The following is a 12,885-nucleotide window of genomic DNA, read 5'->3' on the forward strand; positions in this document are numbered from 1 at the left end:
GAATAACCAATCAGTGTGTGTTGGGCAAATATAATTTAGGAATAATTGCTTGATTGCTTTTCTATAGTAGGCTGATTTGACCACACAGAAGAACTGAGAATTAAGATGTCAAGACAAGAATTAATTTGGCATGTGAGGGCACAAAAATTCTCTCTCTCCCCTTCGCCGTCTGGCGCCCGCCGATGCTAGCTGAGTTGTTGCACGCTAATGATGAAAACACAGAGGTAGATTGCACATTCATTTCCTGACTCCATTATCCGTAAGGAGTCGCTTCCCTAATGCCACAGATGCCCCGATATCATGGAAAAGAGTGTGTATGCTAACACATTTAATTGCTGTTTTTTGCATATTCCACTCCAGCCGTGATAGCTAGCTCCGGCTGATTGTGCAGTTGGTTTCGGTATTGATTTCCTCTTTTTTTTTTCTGAGGAGGAGGATGCGGGCTATAATTGTGATGGTTGACTGGCAACCCCACCCCTCCTCCACCACCCTCCTCTCTCGGAACAGTGCTTGTTTTGAAGCCCTTTCTCCTCTCGCTGGATTGCTAATGTGCGGCGGCTTAAGAGAGCACATTTTATTCCTTGCTACCTGCTTTGAGAAATGAGGCGCGACCTCTCTTGACGCTCTCCTCAGAGAGCCTTGAGGAAATATTTTTGTCTCGTCGACGGCAACAGAGACATGGCCAATGTCCCGCAACCGCAGACCATGCTCTTGGACACTAATTATCTTCTTCACAATTCTCCACTACTCCTTTTAGTCAATACAATTGCTTTATTTGGGCCAGACTGGTAGGAACCGGGCCTGCATGGTGTGGTTACTTATTAAATAAGAAAGGAGCTGTTGATAACCAGTGCATCTAATTCAAGGCCGGGTCTGACATTAGCGTGAGCGTTTGGATTGAGTTCGAGCAGCCCCAGCTCAATTTATATTTAAATAGGTGGTGCGTCCAAATAGGGGTCCGTGCATATGAATATAGCCGTATATTTGCTCCCACATGCGTCTGCTACTTAGTTCCAATTAGGCTGAAAACACTGCTGCTGATTTGAAGCCACTGACTTATCACTGCTCCACAGGTTCCATTGCTATGTGTTTATTTTCACACGAGTGAGTATGTGTGCTAACATAATTTCAGCAGTAGGCCGAGTAAAGGGAGGTGGGGTGGGGGGTGGTACGGGGCAAAGAAGCCGAGAGGGCTTGTCAGGTGGGTATTACAGCTGCCCTAAGTTTGCCTGAAGCTTCAGTTTCACTGCACACAAACAGCCACACATACATACACACCCTCACTCTGTCCTCACTGTCACCACACTGGCACAATGTGAGGCCACACAGGGTACAAGGTAGCCTAGTTTTGATCTACGTGGGGCCTAATTGAGTCACAGGCGATGACTCTATCGCTCCACATCAAGGAATTTGCCAGTGTTCGATTATTTCACTGGGGGATTAAACCTCATTTTAGGGTGTTCCGCATTAACCTATTAGGCAGGCTCATCTGCATTGCTAATGCAGGCGGGGGACAGCTGTCAGGGGCGAGGGGGAAAACATGATCGCGCAATCCTTGAGTGAGTGATCCCAGCTCCGATTAGCCACAGTGAAGTTCGCTGAGCCTAAGTGATAAGGCAGGCACAAATTCCCAAGTTGCCAATAGCTCTGAAAATTATCAGACTGTAGGCAAAGGCGAAATTGTGCCTGCCGGCACCCGGGCTTCAATCCAGGGACTGCCCAGATTGACATTATTTAAAGCTATGGAAATGTAGCCTGCCTGCCTATCAGGCCACTGCTGAAATAAGATTTTTTTTCACTCCTGCTCCATTTATGAACATGTCCAGGATGCCTGCATTCTCGAAAAGGCAATTTGAGCGTAATTTAACAATTTTATGATCTAATCTGGATAACGGAAATAAACAAACATGCATAGGACCAGGCAGGGAGCTGGATGCAGTACTTTAGGAGGTCTGAGGTAATCATACAGAAAACCTATTTCAACCTGAAAAAAATACCAGCTGACCATACGTATTACATATTGTTTCACGGCATCGGCTCTGCTGTAGCGAGACTTGAACAGTCATCATATAATGCATTATTTCCAATGCAATGGTCGCTTATTATTTGACTATAGCTCAGTAGCAGCACATATGTGTTTGTCTGCTTAGAGGAATAGGGATTGTGTTAAAATAACTGTATTCTAGCCCACTTGCATCTCAGTGCTATAGGATTACTACAGCCGTTCCCGTCGGTTCTGATTGCATGGCTGAAAGATACATCTGTTTATTGAAAACATATATTTGTGCTACTACACCTGAAAACATAGTACTTAACTTGGGTGCTCAGAATGACAAGCTCCAAACACAGTTGTGTATTTGCAATGAACTGCTTTGAATTTTGGCTCTTCAAGAACACAAAAGCCTTCATATATGCTCCTCCATATTTTAAGCCAGTTTAATACATGTTTAGATGCACTAGCTGTGCAGTACACCCTGGAAACAATGGGCATGGGTGTGACTAAGTGCCTAGATGAAACCAACCCAAAACAGCAGTCCGGTGCCAGCATGAGTGCGCACAGAGCATAGTGGGTCAGCGTGTAGTGGTCTGCTCCAGGGACTACTAGAATAATAATGAAAACTGCACATTCTCTGGTATGCAAATTATGTTTTTTCTGCAGTAAAAACATTTGGGACAAGGAACAGTGAAAGTCATATACTCTGATTTACATATATAGGAAGTAAAATTAGAAAAACAGCAACAAGACTTGATTTCTTAAATTCTGTTGGATAATTTGACTAATTTCTATTGCTCCATTAATTCTTAAATGTTTAAACTATATAAATGGCAGCTGCTGGCTTCAAATTGTGTTAAAGGGTTAAAAGGTTTTTGTCACAGCAACAATTTTTTTTGACATTTACACTCTTGTGTGCCAACACCAGCCATTACTGAAAGAAGGCTTGTCTGGCTATAAACATAATCAATGTCAGAGCTGGATGGAGAATCCTCTGGCCCTGCCTGTTTGACTTAAGCGCTCCATTTGTGTTCCCCCTGATCCCACAGCCTTTGTGTACATTGTAATGAGTGTTGCCATAATCCTGGGATTTTGCTGGGGGTCGACCCATGGCAATGCCTCCTCCCTGCCTCGCCACACAAGGCCTGGAGTTTAACCCAACCAGGGCACAGGGAGGGGCTGCAGAGAGAACAACAATGACCTGTCTCCCATGAGATACCTCCATTTACGGCTGGTTTGGAGGTTTCTGATAGACCTGCTAACCCATTTTAATCCTATTAGAGCGAGCCCACAAAGGGTGAATCTGCAGCAGGCTGGATGGAGGTAGAATACTCCTGATTTCAGCCATAAGGGAAACAGGGACGGCACAGTTCTCCCATCAATGCTCATCTATTATAGAAGCACAGAGAAGAACGAATGTTAAAAAAAAGAAAACACACAAAAAAACTAAGTAACAAGCAGAGCCATTGTCCATAGACAGATTCAAAGAAGAGGACCACCAGAGGCTAGACATCTACAAAGTCAACTCACTGGACATCCATCTCCAGCCATAACGGACGTGCTTCTGACTGGCCGGGTGATAAATTCCCCGCGAGGCATGCCGCAGGAAGTGGTACTGTGGTGCCTTGTAGGCATTAGTACCTAAGGGTCACCTAACAAAAGCTCGCGGAGGCCGAGAGGCCTCAATGCACCTTTGTTTCGGGCTCTGGTTATGGGACACGCGGTGGCCAAGTACGCTGGTGGTCCGTCCTGTTGCCCCATCGCCAATGTCGAAGCTTAAAGTCCCCCATTGTGATCGACGAGGAGGGGGGAGTGACAGGGTCCATACAGACAGAAAGTGTTCTTTAGCCAAACAGGGCAGGATATGACTCTTTAAGGGCCAGAGGGTGTGAATGGACAATGCCACCATGGAAGAAAAAAGCAGCTCTGAGTGAGAGAAACTTGGAGATGATGCACTTTCACACCAGATGTGTTCCAGCCAAGCTGCTATCATAAAGCTTCCTGTTTTAAGCTTTCTCAACAGCTGTTTCAGATTCATAAAGTTCAGTCTTAAAATACAACGTCAAAAATGGTACAAAGGGGAAAAAATACAAATTGGTAAAGAAAATATATTTACATAATACATAATACTTTTAAACTTTTAGTTTTTCTTTAAAGACCCACCCATTTACAAATTCAAAATGGTTCCTCTGTGGCATTGCTAAATACACCCACCATTTTGACCCTTTTATATTTAAAAGAAAACCCCCAACCAACGTGGAGAAATTCTGAAAGCCTCTTCTAATGGACACTTTCTGTCTGCATGGTCTACTAGAGATTATATATGCTAGTCAAAACTGTCAGCCATTCAGTTCCCTAGGGGCACCTGCAAATGCAAAAATAAACTTAAAGATGTCACCATAAGATTCCTCAAAAAGCTGTTAACGGTGCGAAAGCAAAACTTCTCACTTTGGCTTACAGTTTTAATAATTATATAAGACACAACCACACTTAAAAATAATTTGACTAGTAACTGGAATGCAGAGCAAGATATAAGGTGACTTCTTCAGAATGTATTTTACGACAGCATTCCACACTGTCACTCTTGTATGCCCTACTTTGGCATTATTACATGAACAATGACTACAATCTATTTACAATTTGTACTCTGGCATTGCAGGGATGGGATGGATCCAGCTCCAGTTGATGGACAGCTTTTTAAAGCTCCGGTGTGGTTAGGTCTAGACCCCAGGCTCCCCTGGGGCCACTGTGTTTAAAATAGCACAGACCAGGGATGCTAAACACAGTGTCATACATTTATGTATGGGCCTGACCTTTACTATAATGAGTTCACATCATAACCGTTGACCTAAAACAAATTCACAAATGTTCACTGCTGAGGTGGGTGACAGAAAACAGAGAGGATAAAAACAGCCCAGCTGAAATAATATTTTCCTTGTGCAAATGTTATTTCTATGTTCATGTTAAAAGGTGATTAAAGAAATTATAAAAAAAAAAATTTGAAAACAGATCACCAGTTTAAATATGCTAGAAAGTATATTCCATTCTAATCCATTGAGAACCATGTATAACAACACAGTAGTAAGATTATGTTAAGGAAGTGTCAAAAACTTGGAAAACAAAACTGAAAATATTATATAACCAAAACATTAAAAAATTGCTTTGTTTCAATAATTCTCTTTTACTTATCGGATATATACATACATTACTGTTCAAAAGTTTGTAATTACTTGTATTATAGCATTATAACAATAAAATGTGCATATTATTCTGTGATGTTTTTGACCACATTATTAGCGTAGCATAGAGACTTGATTACCACTTCTGCAATATGAGTCATTCTGGATATTGATTTCATTAAAACCAAATATTACATTTTACTCAGCTTTCTCAGACCTTACTATTCTCTTCAGTAGGACACATCTAAGGTTTCATCACTGTTTACAGACACCCACAAATAAGTAGTATACTAGAAACATATTTAAATCATTTCATAGTTGTACCTGCAGTGATTACACAGTGAATAGTAGTAAATTATACAAACATGTTATAAATCTTAGGAAACGTTGGGATTTTTAAACTGCAGTATAAACCAAAATCTTTGATTTACTAATTCTCTTAAATTATTATAATAGTATAAAGTATAAAGGCTCTGTCTTTGCAAGACTGGTCATGGCTTATATCTTTATGCCGTAGATATCTCAACACAGGACTGCATAGAACTGTGGTCATTCACAACCTACTACACGTAATATTGTGAAAAGTTTCAGGGAATCTGGAGAAATTTCAGTCCATGTAGGACCACGTTGGAAACCACTGCTGAATATGCTTGGGCTTGGAGTCCTCAGACTGCCCTGCATGAAAAAACCCTCATTCTACTGTGATAAATATCACAAGAGTACTTCAAGTACATCAAGATATGCAACATGAAAGCCGTATATCAAAACTATGAAGAAACAGTGCCAACATTTCTGGGCCCAGGCTCATTCCTGATGGTCCTAAAGACTTTGTAAACCTTCTTTGTGCCAAAAACAAAAGGGACAGTCTAACCAACAAAAGGTGCAAAAGCAAACATCTGTCATAGTACGGGTGTGCATCAGTGCTCATGGCGTGTGAGACTTTTGTGCAAAGAAGTTTTATATTGGGATTTTCACAAGACGTATGGACGCCTTGACCAAGGAAGTGCAGGTTATTTCAGCAAGAGAGTGCCAGGCCTCATTGTGCACATGCTAAAACATCAAGGCTTCATAGACACAGAATGTGTGTGCTTGATTGGCCTGCCTTGAGTCCAGATCTCTCTCATATGGCACATCATAAAAAGAAGATTCATTCCATGGGCTACTGAGCAGCTGAAGTATTGTGTCAAGGAAGAATGAGTAATAAATCTGACTTTCAAACCAGCAAAAATGTGCATGCTCATTTTCTAAGTGATAAAAAGTTTTACAGAAACACAGTGGTAAACCTGCCTCTGTCCCAACTTTTCAAGTGTGATTTTTTTTGTTGTTGTTCATATTTGCAAAATAAACTCAAGTTTGCCGTTGAAAAGACTGGACACCTTTTCCTTGTATATTTTCATAAGTAAACGTTTAAGAGAATTAACAAATCCCGATTCTGGTTTTCATTGCATTTTAGAATAACTGTTCTAGAAACAGGGTTTATATTAGGGATGGACGATATGGCCCTAAAATAATATCACAATATTTCAGGGTATTTTGGTGATAATGATATTCTTGATGATATGCTGAAAAAAAAACACTGAAAAATACTACTTTTATTAATTTCCAGAATAAACCATTGCAGCAAAATAAATGTTATATTAAAATGTATTATATTGAATTAATAATATATTTTATTTCTTATTTAAATAAATATATATAACATTATATTTCATTCAAATCAACATTCAGAAGGAACAACAAATAAATATTTAAGCAAATGCTTATTTTGTAAACAATCATAACTTACAGAGGTTCTGACAAAAAAAAAAAAAAAAAAAAACCATATATATATATATATACCTCCACACGAGGAGGTCGCTGTGCCTAAATAACTCATGTAATGAATGTATGCCGTATTATGGTAACTGCATGACGTCATTACATAAACAAGTCAGAATATCACAATTTTGACTTTTATTTTATCATTTGAAAAAAAATTGCAGATATTATTGCATACGCCCTAGTTTATATGCAATTATATTTCTGGATTTTCTGTGTCTGAACTGGGCATTTTTCTACAAAATAGAGGGAGCAATATAAATATGAGAAGGAAGAACCTTCCTTCTTCAGAAAAAATTCATTGGCTTCCTGATGAAATATCCAAACTTTCCTTATAAAAGACTCCCAAATGATTTAGCCCTGGATCCAACCTCGGAATTGTGTCAACTGAATTGACAGGTAATATTGACTATGACCTGCTGGCTACAGGTATATGATAAGCACTTATCTGTTTGCACTGCACAGTCATTCAGTGTCTATGCCTCCAGTGTGAGTGTTCTTCCCCCTCGTGTTTACATCCTGTGGTAATATCCACACACAATGGACACAAAGCGGAGGACAGAGGCGGCGGGCTGCAGAACGCTTCACCCCTGATCAGCCTACGCATAATTGCCTCCTTTCGGCTTGTTGTATGCTTGCGCATCTCTGCCACAAAACAAGTGCTTCATACTAGGAGCAGTTTGTAACCATGTGAGGAGGCTTATAGAGGAACGGAGCTAAACAGAGCCTTTCCCCTCATCCACCGTCAGAATCCTTTAGCAGTGGCATCCATGGAATGCTGTCGTCCCTCACCATTGGTGTGTTGTATCATGGATGCAGCAGGAGCGGCGCAAATAAGAGCTATGCATTACAATACAACGGCAGTTATTTTTCCAAGTATTGAGTTTGCCACTGAATACTGTTGCAGCAGGTCAGAGAGTGTACTTGACAGGAAATATGCATACTGAGTGGCTACTTGTGCTGCTTTTCATTTGCATTGTGTATTGATTTTTTTTGGGACCCATTTAATCTAATATTATTTGTGGGTCTCGCACTGCTTTCAGCTTTTTCTGAGAGGCATGGTTATATAGGGGGTTTAATGATAATTGCACCAGTGGAGGCAAATCCAGGTAGATTTCAGTCAAAAACTGCCCCCTCCCCCTCCTCTCCCTCCTCTCCTGATGGATGGAGGGATAAATGATGGAATGGATGGACAAATAATTGGGGAAATGCATAAATAGTGGAGGAAAAAGTGTGCGTAATTCATTTCCTCCCTCTGAAAAATACAATTAACCTCACAGGTTTCATACTACAATCTATTCTGCATGTCTCAATAGGCAAGTCTGAAAGTCTTTTTCAAAAGGTGACATTTCTAATTTGTGCAAGATTACTTATTCTGTCATTGTGTCCCGGGTTAAAACCTCTTTTGGTGCTATAGAGTAGTTCCTCTTCCTGGCCTATATGAGATGTTACTCTGAAATGTCAGCGCCTAAAGAAGATATCAAATCCTCTACAGATCCCAAAGGATCTTGACAAATGCCATTATTGTAATACATTCACTCATCGTGTTGTCTCTGTTTAAAAAGGAAAAATGGCAAATACATAACCCCCATAATAATGCGATGGTTATCATATTGCATGCATAGAAAATAAATGAGCCATGCATCCAAAACATACCAAATCATATTATTGTCATGGTCACGCTTCCGTGTCTCCTGATAGAGCCAGATTAAGCTGTCAGAGACAGTGAAACGATAAGCTGCTGTTTGGTCTACAAATGAAGAGTAATTAGGGGCACTGGCTGCCAAATACAGTCCCAGACATCTCCATTCCTCCAGGACAGCATTTCAATTCATGCCTGGATTTAGCTGCACAAACCTCGCCAGCAGAGAATTCAGGTGTTTTGGAGCTCAAGCGTTTACCGTATTCTTTCTTTCTCTCTGATATTCTTCTTTTGCACCAAGCCTGTCTCTGCCTCAGGCTGCCTGCGGTGCAGAGGAAGTGTGATGGTTGCAGCCCTAAAGGGGCTTAATTTCGACAGACATGCGCAAACATTAATGAGCTTAACAAAGAGGAAGCAAGCAATATTTATTAGCTTCGACAAACAGCTCTGGGCTTAGCAGGTTCTGGAAGGAAAGGATAGGTTATAGAGTAATTTCATAGCAAAGTTTTACACAGAATTCTATAACGTGCAAACAAAATTCTAAGAAAAAATATACTATATGATATATATATAATATACTATATAACTATATGACTCTTTGCAGTAGTTTGATATGTATATTTACTTGCTTTTTTGTCCGTTTTCATTTTCTTTCTTTTTTTTGTGGATTTTGGAGATAAAGTCTTTTGTTTCTGGAGCCGTTTATGTTTTTGCTTTTGAGCTACACTTCTCATAAGTGGATTGGTCTTCGAAGAAGGTGTTCACCTTGAAGGTGTTCTCCATTGGGAAACTGAGTTTGAACAGACAGGTGCTCTGAAGAAATTGCAAAAATAATCCAAAATCCACCAAAAAAGATTTAAAAATGAAGCAAAGATTGGAAAAATGCAAATGAAAATACATAAAATAATTGCAAAGTGTAATAAACATAGAATATTTTTAAATACATTTTCAATTTCAATATCGATTTAAATACATTAATCCTTTTCTTAGGGTTTTATTTGCATAGATTATATTGAAATTATAGACCCCATTTAAGAAAGAGTGAAACATCTTTCTCCAAAACAGAAGAGTACAGCATGACTGAACTACCAGTCTTAAGCTAAAACACAGGTGAACAGATAATTAACATTCATTGAACAGCCACACTACCAGAAACCACAGACAAGTTTGTAGTTCCCAAACAATGACAAATAAAAAAAAAACTTTAACGGTAACATAGTAGGATACGATGGAATTCAACATTTTTTTTAAACAGACTTTGTCGAGAATACCACAGTTAATTCATTGTGTTAACTGTGAAATATGTGTTAATATAATAAACTGTATGATTTCAGATGGTATAGACAGATGACTATTTTAATAATTGTTTATAGTTCAACATTGAAAGAAACAAAAAATATCAGCTATCAATCAACATTAATATTAAAGATAACACTGGAATTTTCCTCACAACTTCCATATCAATATATACCTAATATTAATACAAGAAAATGTAGATTGGCCCTGCACCCAATTTTCCTGCCAGTCAAGGGAATCTTACTTATGGTTCCAAGACCCCTTCACTAACATTTACGCAATGGCCGTCTCTCTTTTAGAAACACAAGATGTTGTTATGCGATTGAAAATATACTCATTCCCTATTGTTTGGACAGAATTTAGGCGGTGTATGATGCAAAGGATGTAGAGGCTATGAATTTGTCAACTGTTTTGAAGTTCTGAAATTCACTTGTTTTGATCATCGACGAGCACCTCTCAGTGGTTTGTTTTAACCTCTATTAGGCAGGATTACGGGGGCTGCCAGCACGCTGGCATTTGGTAAGTGTCACAGTGACAGCACTTGGTGGTGGAATGCTGGGTTGTCAGCAGCGTGCTTTATCACCAGGCTTTTCTCCTTTGCAGAGTGTGGACTAATAAGCCTAGAAATTACAATTGCCTCCCTGCTGAATCCCCGATAGCTGCAAATAATGATATCAGTGCCCTGCTAATCTCCTCAGCTCGCCGCTTGGCATCAGCCTATTGAGTCACCTGTCATACTCATGTCTGATGAGGTGAACTTAATCTCACTGTCTGTAATGACAATGGGGGCCATTTGAATGTTAAGAATGATATTTGTCAAAGTTTCCTGTTTTTTTTCCTCTCTTTTCTGTCCTCTGACATCTTTCGCTAACAGGCAAATTGCATTGTTCTGTCAAAATGTTTGAAGCTCTGCACTGCTGAGACATTACAGATGAGTCATGTTTGTTTTTCTTTTCTTGTGAAAACAAAAGATGTTTTCCAAACATATGAGCATTTTAGTTCAGGAAATAATGTAAAAACTGCATTTCCAATATGAAACACATTTTTTTCTTTTGCTGATTTCACTGTTCTAAATATAATATAAAGTGTGTTATGCTTTGATGAAAATTCATTCAGTCATTCATTGTCTGAAACCGCGTATCCAGTTCAGGGTCACAGCGAGTCACCCTGGAGGGGTCACCAGTCCTTCACAGGGCAACACACACTCACATATTCACTCACTCACACCTATGGACACATTTCCAATCCAGCTACCAATGTGTTTTTGGACTGTGGGGGGAAACCGGAGTAGCCGGAGGAAACCCAAATGACAGAACACACCAAACTCCTCACAGACAGTCACCCAGAACGGGACTTGAACCCACAACCTCCAGGTCCCTGGAGCTGTGTGACAGTGACACTACCTGCTGCACCATCGTGCCGCTTTGATAAAAATATTTAATATATGTTGTTAAAGGTTTCTAATAATGAGAATGATGGCTTCTTGTTAAGATAAGTTCCTAAACTGTGAATTTGAGCTGTAAACATTAGCTGTTTTCAGTTTAAAAACAAATGAGGGAAAATATTGATTCTTACTTCAAATAAATATCACAAATGTCAAATAAATATAGACCAAAAGATCACTTTTTAAAATGGGTTCTCTTTCAGTTTAAGGGTGAATGATTTGGAGAAAATATCAAATAAAATTTCAGTTTAAAGTGAAATTATTTTCTATAAGTAAAGACCAAGCCCAACTGCTATAGTTTTGAAAGTGACAAGTTTTTTTCCCATTCATTCATGTTACAGGATTTCAGCTGCTGAAAAGCTCAGTGTCTCCATTATATTGCTTTTCATTTCATTATGCAACAATTGCTCTTCAATGTGTAACAGGTTTGGATTAGTTTAACATGGATTGGATTAGTTTAAGCCATGCTGTTGTTATCCATGCAGAATGTGGATTGGCATTGTCTTACTGAAATAAGCAAGGTCTTCCCAGAAAAATATGTTGTTTGGAAGGCGGTTTATCATTCAGCATTAACGGTCCATTCACGGCTGAGCTCAAGCCCAGAAAAGATGGGTGCATACTAAACCAAAATTGGTTTTAGGCCTTGTCCTTTGAATATAACGAAACTGAAACTTTCAATATTATGTACTGTAGATGAAGAAATCCCCAGTTACTTTACCATTTTAAGCTGGGAAACCTTATTCTTGAATTGTTGCACTATATGAATTACTCAATTTTACCACACATTTATTGCCCTGTCCCAACACTTTTTAGAACCTGCTTTTGACAACAGATATAAAAAAAGCCATCCATCCATCCATTATCTGTAACCGCTTATCCAATTTAGGGTCGCGGGGGGTCCAGAGCCTACCTGGAATATAAAAAAGCCATATATTAAAAAAAATACAAACATCTATCGTTTTCAGTATTTTAAATTGATTTTTTCTATTTTCAAATAAACGTAGTGTTTAAATCATATGTACATCGTTGCATTCTGTTTTTATTTACATTTTTCACAGGGTCCCAACATTTCTGGGGTTTGTGCACAGCAGAGTGTTTGGCTGCCTCTGATTGCTCTAACTCAGTTATATAATTGTCGTGGTGCAACGGAGACGCAAGAAGGAAAGCATTAATAGGAAAAAAACACACACCTGGATCATACTAAGCAGGAGAAAAAACGAAAATACAGAACACAAAAATGACAGACTAACAGGAGAAGGTGTATATAGGAAATATGAAAGGAAACACCTGTGAACGCTCAGGGCTCACAGGTGAGGGATGTGGCTAGGGAACAGAGCAAGAAAAGGCATGGCAGGGAAGACAGAACTCAATTTGAAACGTGTAAAAACATTTTTCCTGATAATTGCACTCATTCAAATTGGCATTTCAATATTAAAATCTTTTTTTGCCACATTAGACAGCTGGCCAGATACATTTTTACTTTCCTATTTAACTAGCAGGTATTATTTTTGCA

The 12,885-nt window shown here is 39.2% G+C and overlaps 1 long non-coding RNA gene across 2 annotated transcripts in view; it reads right to left on the reverse strand.

The window, feature by feature from the left end:
- LOC136695745 (uncharacterized) overlaps positions 1-12,885 on the reverse strand; it is a 72,020-nt gene that overhangs the window by 23,537 nt on the left and 35,598 nt on the right. The window contains exon 5 of one of the 2 annotated variants that reach the window (XR_010802349.1): positions 11,721-12,282. The exons of the other annotated variant lie outside the window; for it this stretch is intronic. This is a non-coding gene — a long non-coding RNA (uncharacterized lncRNA). Of the gene's footprint in view, positions 1-11,720; positions 12,283-12,885 lie in introns of those variants that run through there. 2 annotated transcript variants of the gene reach the window in all.

Source organism: Hoplias malabaricus, chromosome 1, assembly GCF_029633855.1.
Source record: "Hoplias malabaricus isolate fHopMal1 chromosome 1, fHopMal1.hap1, whole genome shotgun sequence".
NCBI classification, from domain to species: domain Eukaryota; kingdom Metazoa; phylum Chordata; class Actinopteri; order Characiformes; family Erythrinidae; genus Hoplias; species Hoplias malabaricus.